Source organism: Loxodonta africana, chromosome 13 (assembly GCF_030014295.1).
Source record: "Loxodonta africana isolate mLoxAfr1 chromosome 13, mLoxAfr1.hap2, whole genome shotgun sequence".
NCBI classification, from domain to species: domain Eukaryota; kingdom Metazoa; phylum Chordata; class Mammalia; order Proboscidea; family Elephantidae; genus Loxodonta; species Loxodonta africana.
Genome location: NC_087354.1, coordinates 2,085,394 through 2,095,198, shown reverse-complemented (window position 1 = coordinate 2,095,198; position 9,805 = coordinate 2,085,394). Strand labels below are relative to the sequence as shown.

General features: G+C 38.0%; 2 pseudogenes; both read right to left on the bottom strand.

The window, feature by feature from the left end:
* Window positions 1-1,987: 1,987 nt before the first annotated feature.
* On the bottom strand, window positions 1,988-2,069 carry LOC111747888 (small nucleolar RNA SNORD116; annotated as a pseudogene).
* Window positions 2,070-2,729: 660 nt separating this feature from the next.
* LOC111747885 (small nucleolar RNA SNORD116) lies at window positions 2,730-2,812 on the bottom strand (annotated as a pseudogene).
* Window positions 2,813-9,805: the final 6,993 nt, after the last annotated feature.

Below are 9,805 nucleotides of genomic sequence, written 5' to 3'. Positions count from 1 at the left end.
CTCTATTTTTATCCTCTAGTAGGTCTCTCACTGTAATTATACTGGCAGAGACACAGGCCTCTGAAACTCTTAATTATTTTTTCATTCTGTAGATAATTTCTATAAGTCTACTTTCATGTTGAGGAGCTGGGTAGCAAAAGCAGTTTGTTACGGGCTGCTAACCAAAAGGTTGGCAGTTCAAACCTAAGCAGAGAGTCCAAGGAAGAAAAGCATGGGGGTCGCTTTCATAAAGATTACAGAAAGAACTCTACTGTGTAACACATGAGGTTGCCACGCGTTGAGGGCTGACTTGATGGCAGCTAACAACGACAAACCTTCATGTTTACTGATAGTTTATTCTGCCATCTCAAATCTGCTGGCAAATATCTCTAACTTTTCCATTTAATTTGTATTATTTTCACCTCTACACTTGCTATTTGGTTCTTTTTTATAATTTCTACCTCTTCATTTATATTCTCTAGTTGATGAGTCATTGACATCGTATGTTCCTTTTATTAGTTAAGTTAAAAATATACAGGATTATACCACATCTGATTCCACTCAGTATGATCAAATCAGCTCAGGTAGGACCAACACATGTATACTAACTATTGTGCAGCTAGAGTGTTCCGGGAACATTGAGCCCTCTTACCATGAGTAACTTCTCCATCTTCCTGTCAGGCTGACATTAACCAGGCCAAACTGCTGAGGACTCAGTTGCATTCAGGCAAATTCTCCAGTCAACGGATACAAACAATCCACTTCCACACTGTTTAGGAATTTCCTCAAAGCACTCTCCATATCCGATTCTTTTATGTGAGGCCGTCCAGAAGACAACAGGCAAAAGTCCTGAAAATGAAAGAAACATAAGCCTCCAATGACCCACCATCATTTTAATGCCTCATCTTGTTTATATAAAAAGATACTTCCACAAACCAATTACATTCATAATTAGTTTAATAAAAAACATTAAAACAACTCAGGAAAATAAATACATTAAAAATTGAGATGTTACCACTGGAATGCATCCATTTATTCCTTCCCCTGGTACCCAGTGACTTTGTTGCTGTGGCAGCCAGAATCCCATATACCAAAATTTTCCTTTGAGGCCTTCATATGACTTACATTCTACAAAGCACAGGGCAGAGTTAGGGAATTTGAGAACCAAAAACTCCTAATGAAATACAAAGTGATAGAAGTATCCAAGGATTATGTCACATATACTGACCTGACTGACTCTATGACAAGAAAAATTGGTCTCATTCCTCAGAACAGCAAATTATAAAATGATTTTTTCTAATACTTCAGAAGATTTTCCAACATGTTGTACCCAGCAACATTTATTTTAGCTATGATTTTTTATTTAATGGCAAATGAAACCTATTGAAAACATATAAAGTGAACTAATGCAACCCACAAAAAAACCCAAATTTAAAAAATTTAGTAATTTCACAAATAAAAATATATAATGCAGAATCTACTGGAAGCTAGTGGACAAACATCTTGAAATTACTACATTGATAAAAGGAAAAAAAAAAGTCCCAATACACGTGACTCAGATAGTAAGAAAGTGAGAAAATGCTATCAAGATATCTGATAGTAATCACTATCAATTTCTGTATATTTCACTTAATAGAGAAATAAAAAAGCAAAGTTTGGAATTTCTTTAAATTTGACTATCTAACAGCCTACTATAGACTGACTGTCAGCAAGGATATTCTGACCTAAGAAACATGCGTCAATGACTCAAACGTAGGTGCAGTCAATTCCTGTACATCTCACTGCTGATTCTCCAGTGCTCATTCACTACAAGTGTACCTAAGATGCCTGATCAGCACTCAGAGTTGCCATGCAGCCCCAAACTGGATATTTACCGAGTTCTCCACAATTTTAAGTCTCCAACACATGAACACATGAAAGCAGCTGGCGGAGTCCTTGTTTCTAGCATTTAGCTGACCAAAGTGAACATGCCCCACCATGTGTTTTACTTAGAGTGGGTCTCCACGCTAAACCTCAGTTTTGCAAGGTGATCTTATCACTAATTTTGTTCAGATTCCAAGAAGAGCCATTATTTTAGTCAATATTGATTCAGGCATGTTTATAAAAAAGATGCAGAGCCTGAGAAAAGTGGCAAGATGCTGAACACTCAGGGTACGTCACCCTGGGACTCACTGACTCATACCACTCAGTCATGGGAACCAGGCATCACAGTCAGTGAGCAAGGACTCACAGCTGATAGCATGTCCAGAGTCTTACTGTCATTATAATATTACAAGAGTATGTCAGTATGTTCAGGACAAAATACTTACCATCATAAGAGTTCCCACTGGCTCTTGAGGATGGAATGAATGACATATTTATGTCATTTATAATGGTGTCCTTCATGCCATGTCTTGAGGGAATTAAATAACTCATATGAAAATCTCTGTTTGGACCATGACCACCTGTACAAAGAGAATAAAATCTGGGAAAGATGAGAAATATGGATCTTAGCCAAGCAGGAACTTTATAGAGCTCACTAATACAGTGGCATATAAAATATACAGTATGTATGCTGCCAGCCCAGAGCTCATAGTTAACATTTAACCCATAAAATGGATATTCACAATCTTTTTTTTTTTTTTAATATAATTTCTCTAATACACACAAGCATGTTAGCTGTCAAATAACACAGTCCTTGCTGGTAGCACTGAGCTCACCAAACTCAAAGTGCCCCTCCACGTATTTTATTCAGGGTGGGTGTCCATGCTGGACCTCAGCTCCACAGAAGTGATTCTGTCACTCATTTTGTTCAGATTCCAAGGAGATCCATAATTTTAGTCATCATCGATCCAAGCATTTTCATAAAGGGGACCTAGACCTGATAAAAGTGGCAGACAATGACCATGCAGGACTGTATCACCCTGAGACCCACTGACTCACACTATTCAGTCATGGGGTCCAGGCATCCCAGTCAGTGGCTCAGGTCCCATGGCTGATAGCAAAGCCAGAGTCTTACTGTCACTGGAACATTACATCATTCCCTAAGAGGAAAGTCAGTATCTTATGGACAAAATGCTTACTGACGTGAGAACTCCCCCTGGCTCTTGAGCGTGGGATGACAGACTTATTCCTGAAACTCTCCTTCAACTCATGTCTTCAGGGAAGGTAGATAACTCTTTCACAGGAAATCCAGTGGTTGGACCACGTCGACCTGTGAGAAGAGAGTAAATATATGGAAAGACGAGAAATATACACATTCCTTTTTATGGTCACCAGTCACAAGATGGAAGAGTTCACTAAAGTACCTACATATAAAATATACTAAATTATTGTTCTACTAAGATGTGTCTAATGATGTTCAAAACAACATCTTCGTGTTAGCTTCAACAACACACCTGTACGACAAGAACAATTAAGCTCTCTCCTTGGAGCAGTATATTATAGAAAAAGTCATTTTTCCCTAACACCTTTTTCTAAAAGTTTCCCCAGAATCTCCTCCTCTACAAAATCCATTACATCTAGGATTTCCCATTAAAACCATATGCAACCACAACCCCCAAACTATTGCCTTGATGAATTCTTTAAACCTTAAATTGAAACTATCCACTAAAGTCATCTTTAAACCAAACTATAAAATAATTAGAAAAGAATTACTACCCTGAGCATTCTGTTCTTTTAAAACATTATCTATATGAGATCAAATTGACAACAGCAAAGGTTAGGTAGAAAGCTTAGGGGGCAGGGAACTTGTGTTGATGATGATGAAACAATTCAGAAAAGGATATCAAGAAAGGTAACAAAGTTGAACAATGTAACCAATATCACTAAATTGCACATGTAGGATTGTTGAGTTGATGTATGTTTTGCTAAAATACAAAAAAAAATAAAAAAGCTACGGCCTAGGGATATACATCACGCTGTAGGCTAAACCCTAGGAGTGAGGTCAAAACTGAAATAAATCTGTCAAACAAAGGCTAAATTCAATCTTCATCAGAATTAAGGTGATCTGCTAGAAATTTAATTTCCAGTTAAAACAAAATTCAATAGTCTTTAGAGAAAGATAACATAATACAAAATATCTACAAAGTACCCCCTACAATGTCTGGCATACAGTAACAAATTATTAGATCAAAACAACCTGGAGGAAGTAAATAAAAGTCAAGCTGTAAAAGCACATACAGACATGATCCAGATACTGGTATTAGTAGGGAAGACTTCAAAATCACTATAATTAATACATTAAAGAAAATGGAAGATTCACAACGAGGATGAAACGACACAGGATATCAACAGATAAGCAGAATCTATTTTTTAAAGAATCAAGTAGATATTCAATAACTGTAAAATACAGTATCAAAATTAAGAATTTATCAGATGGGTTCATAGCACAAGAGAAAACACAATTAATGAACCTGAAGACAGGTCAAAGAATATAACCAAACTGAAGCACAGAGAGAAAAAAAGTGGAAAAAAGAAAGTTATCTCACATTAAACAAACAAAAGCAACATATGAAACAGCCAGAGAAATTCACATTAAAAAAACAAAAATTGGGGAGGCGGGTCCAAGATGGTGGAGAAGTCAGGTGCTTCCGGTGGTCCATCTTACAAGAAACACCCCCCAAAACAACTGAATCGATTATATATGTAACAAGCTACGGACCCTGAACATCAAAGACAGAGTTTAAAAATCAGACTGAGTGGCAGGTGGAAGGAGAGATGGTGCAGAACCATCAAGGAGTTGCCAGACATGACTCTGGAACTGGTGCCTTTCAGCCCCAATCCCCTGGCGTGGCCACAGTGGGGTTGGCGATAGCGTTCCAGGTGCGGGTACTTCAGTGGAAGAAGGCAAGCAAAGTGGCACAGCCCTGATCCCCTGGCATGACCACGGTGGGGCTGGTGGTAGCGTTTGGGACATGGTTACTTCATGAAAGAAGGATCAAAAGTGACGCAGCCCCAACCCCCTAGCACAACCACAACAGGGCTGGTGACAGCATTCAGGACACGGTCTCTATAGCCACAGAGAGCCAGCAGCACAGAATTTTCTCACATCTCTGGAACCTGCGAGAAACAGCTCTCGCAGCACAAGTAATTTCCTCTAATTTACCGTGTGGAATCAATAGCTCCCCTTTTGAAAGGACTCTCTCCCATCTATCGGACCCCTCCTCCTTGTAGTTTTAATTTGCATTTCTCTAATGGCTAATGATTGAGAGCATTTCCTCACGTATGTCTTCTTTACTGAAGTGCATGTTTACTGCAGCACTGTTTACAATAGCAAAAAGATGGAAGCAACCAAGGTGCCCATCAACGGATGAATGGATAAATAAATTATGGTATATTCACACAATGGAATATTACGCATCTATTTTTTTTTTTATAAAGAACAGTGAAGAATCTGTGAAGCATTTCCAGCATGGAGAAACCTGGAAGTCATTATGCTGAGTGAAATCAGTCAGTTGCAAAAGGACAAATATTGTATAAGGCCACTATGATAACATCTTGAGAAAGAGTTTAAACTGAGAAGAACACATTCTTTTGTGGTTACGAGAGGGAGGGAGGGAAGGTGGGAGAGGGGTATTTACTATTTAGATAGCACATAAGAACTACTTTGGGTGAGGGGAAGGACAACACTCAATACAGGGGAGGTCACCATAACCGGACTAAACCAAAAGCAAACAAGTTTCCTGAATAAACTGAATGCTTCTAAGGCCAGTGAACCAGGGGCAGAGGTTTGGGGACCATGGTTTTGGGGGACATCTAAGTCAACTGGCAAAATAAAATCTATTAAGAAAACATTCTGCATCCCAATTTGGAGAGTGGTGTCTGGGGTCTTAAATGCTAGCAAGCAGCCATCTAAGATGCATCAGTAAGTCTCAATGCACCTGGATCAAAGGAGAATGAAGAACACCAAGGACACAAGGTAATTACGAGCCTAAGAGACAGAAAGAGCCACATAAACCAGAGACTACATCAGTCTGAGACCAGAAGAAGTAGATGGTGTCCAGCCACAAACAATGACTGCCGTGACAGGAAACAACAGAGAACCCCTGAGGGAACAGAACAGTGGGATGCAGACCCCAAATTCTCATAAGAAGACCAGACTTAATGGTCTGACTGAGACTAGAAGGACCCCAGCAGTCACGGTCCCCAAACCTTCTGTTGGCCCAGGACAGGTACCATTCCTGAAACCAACTCGTCAGACAAGGATTGGACTGGACAATGGGTTGGAAAGAGATGCAGATGAGGAGTGAGCTACGTGCATCAGATGGACTCCTGAGACTATGTTAGCATCTTCTGTCTGGAGGGGAGATGAGAGGGTAGAGCTGGTTAGAAACTGACAAAATGGTCACAAAAAGAGAGACTGGAAGGAGGGAGCAGGCTGTCTCATTGCGGGGAGAGTAACTGGGAGTATGTAGTTCGGTGAGAGACTGACTTGATTTGTAAACTTTCACTTAAAGCACAGTAAAAATTATTTTAAAAAATGAAGGCGAAATTAGGACATTTCCAGATAGCCGGGTGTTTAGGGAATTTGCAAAAACCAAACCAAAGCTACAAGAAATACTAAAGGAACTCCTCTGGTTAGAAAATCAGTAACATTAGATAACAACACAAAACTAGAATACGAGAGAGAGCAACCAGATATCAGCCCTGATAAGGAAATCACAAAAATGAATCAAGATAAAAAAAAGTCAAAACCTGGAAAAGAGATATTATGTAAAAGATGACAACATTAAATCAATAAAGAGGGACTAAATAACGTAGTCATAGATCTTTCATATGGAAAGGAAGAAAAGGCAATATAGGGAGACAGAAGTTTAGTTTAAACTTAGAAAAATAGGGGTAAACAATGTAAACACAAAAGAGATTAATAATCCTTCTCATCAAAATAAAATTCAAGAAAAAATAGAGACTCAGCAGAAACAAAATCAACAAGCACGAATAAGAGGAAAAGACAATACATAAAAAAAACTACTCAGCACAAAAAGTTAAGAGGAAAAAAGAAACTGTCAACAACACACAAAAAAGCACATGAAAACAACAGCACTAAACTTATACCCATCCATAATCACGCTGAACATAAATGGACTAAATGCACCAATAAAGATGTAGAGAGTTGCGGAACGGATAAAAAAAAAAAAAAAAGATACGTCTATATGCTGCCTAGCAGCGACAAACCTTCGACTCAGAGACACACCTAAGACTAAACAACACGAACTAAAACCTGAAGGATGGAAAAAAATATATCAAACAAACAACAATCAAAAAAGAGCAGGAGTGGTAATACTAATTTCTAACAAAACAGGCTTTAAAGTTAAATTCACCACAAAGGATAAGGAAGGACACTATATAATGATCAAAGGGACAATATACCAGGAGAATATTACCATAGTAAATATTTATGCACCCAATGACAGGGCTACAGGATACATAAAACAAACTCTAGCAGCATTCTAAAGCGAGACAGAAAGCTCCACAAAATAGTAGGAGACTTCAGCACACCACTTTCAATGAAGGACAAATCATCTAGAAAGATGCTCAGTAAAAACACGGAAGATGCAAATGCCACAATTAACCAACTTGACCTCATAGACATATACAGAACACGTCCCCCAACAACAGAGAGTATTCCTTTTCCAATATGCATGGAACACTCTCTAGAACAGACCACATATTAGGTCATAAAACAAACTTTAACAGAATCCAAAACATCAAAATATTACAAAACGTCTTCTCTGACTATAAAGCCATAAAACTAGAAAGCAGTAACAGAAAAAAAAACAGGGAAAAGAAATCAAACGTACAGAAACTGAACACCTTGCTCAAAAACTACTGGCCTACAGAAGAAATTAAGTACGAATACGAATTTCACCGAATCAAATAAGAATTGAATACGCTTCCTATCAGAGCCTTTGGGACACGATGAAAGCAGTGCTCAGAGGTCAATTTACAGCAATAAGTGCACACGTCCAAAAAGAAGAAAGGGCCAAAATCAAGGTATTATACATTCAAATTGAACAAACAGAAAGAGAGCAACAAAACAAACCATCAGACACCAGAAGAAAGCAAATAATAAAAATTACAGCAGAATTAAATGTAATAGAGGACAGAAAAACAATTGAAAGAGTTAGCTACACCAAAAGCTGGTTCTTTGAAAAGATTAACAAAATCAATAAACCACTGGACAGACTGATAAAAGAAAAACAGGAGAGGAAGCAAACAACCTGAATAAGAAATGAAATGTGCAATATCACGGGAAACCCGAATGCAATTAAAAGAATCACAACAGAATACTATGAAAAACTAAAATAAATTTGAAAGCCTAGAGGAAATGAACAGAATTCTAGAAACACACTACCTACCTAAACTAACAAAAAGAGAGGTAGAACAAATAAATAAACCCATAACAAAAGAAGAGATAGAAAAGTTCATTAAAAAACTTCCAATAAAAAAAAGCGCCCCCCCCCCACCAAAAAAAAAGCCCTGGCCCTGATGGCTTGACTGAAGAATTCTACCAAACTTTCAGAGAAGAGTTACCACTGCTCCTACTAAAAGTACTTCAGAGCATAGAAAAGGATGGAATACTTGCAAATTCATTCTATGAAGCCACCATAACCATGACAGTGAAACAAGATAAAGACACCACAAAAACAGAAAATTACAGACCAATACCCCTCATGAACTTGGACACAAAAATCCTCAACAAAATTCTAGCCAAAAGAATTCAACAACATATCAAAAAAATAATTCACCATGACCAAGTGGGATTCATACCAGATATGTAGGGATGGTTCAATATAATAATCAATATAATCCACCACATAAATAAAACAAAAGACAAGAACCACATAATCTTATCAATGGATGCAGAAAAGGCATTTGACAAAGTCCAACACTGATTCGTGATAAAAACTCTCAGCAAAATAGGAATAGAAGGAAAATTCCTCAACATAATAAAGGGCATTACACAAAGCCAACAGCCAACATCATCCTAAACGGAGGGAGCCTGAAAGCATTCCCCTTGAGAACGGAAACTAGACAAGCATGCCCTTTACCACCACTCTTATTCAACACTGTGGTGGAGGTCCTAGCCAGAGCAATTAGGCTAAAGAAATAAACAGCATCCACATTGGTAAGGAAGGATTAAAATTATCTCTATTTGCAGATGACATGATCTTATACACAGAAAACCCTAAAGAATCCTCAAGAAAACTACTGAAACTAAGAGTTCAGCAGAGCATCAGGATACAAGATAAACATATATAATTCAGTTGGATTCCTCTACACCAACGAAGAGAATGTCGAAGAGGAAATCACCAAATCAATACCACTTATGATAGCCCCCAAGAAGATAGAATACTTAGGAAGAAATTTAACCAGAGATGTAAAAGATCTATACAACTAAAACTACAAGACACTACTGCAAGAAACCAAGAGAGACATACAGAAGTGGAAAAACGTACCTTGCTCGTAGATAGGAAGACTCAACATTGTAAAAATGTCCATTCAACCCAAAGCGATCTAAGGATACAATGCAATCCTGATCCAAATACCAATGACATTTTTTAATCAGATGGAGAAACAAATTACCAACTTCACATGGAAGGAAGAGGCCCCAGATAAGTAAAGCATTACTGAAAAAGAACAAAGTGGGAGGCTCCACACTACCTGATTTTAGAACCTATATACCCCCATAGTAGTCAAAACAGCCTTGTAATGGTACAACAGACACATAGACCAATGGAACAGAATTGAGAGTCTAGACATAAATCCATTCACATATTAGCAGCTAACATTTGATAAAGGACCAAAGTCAGTTACATGAGGAAAAAAGTCTCTTTAACAAATG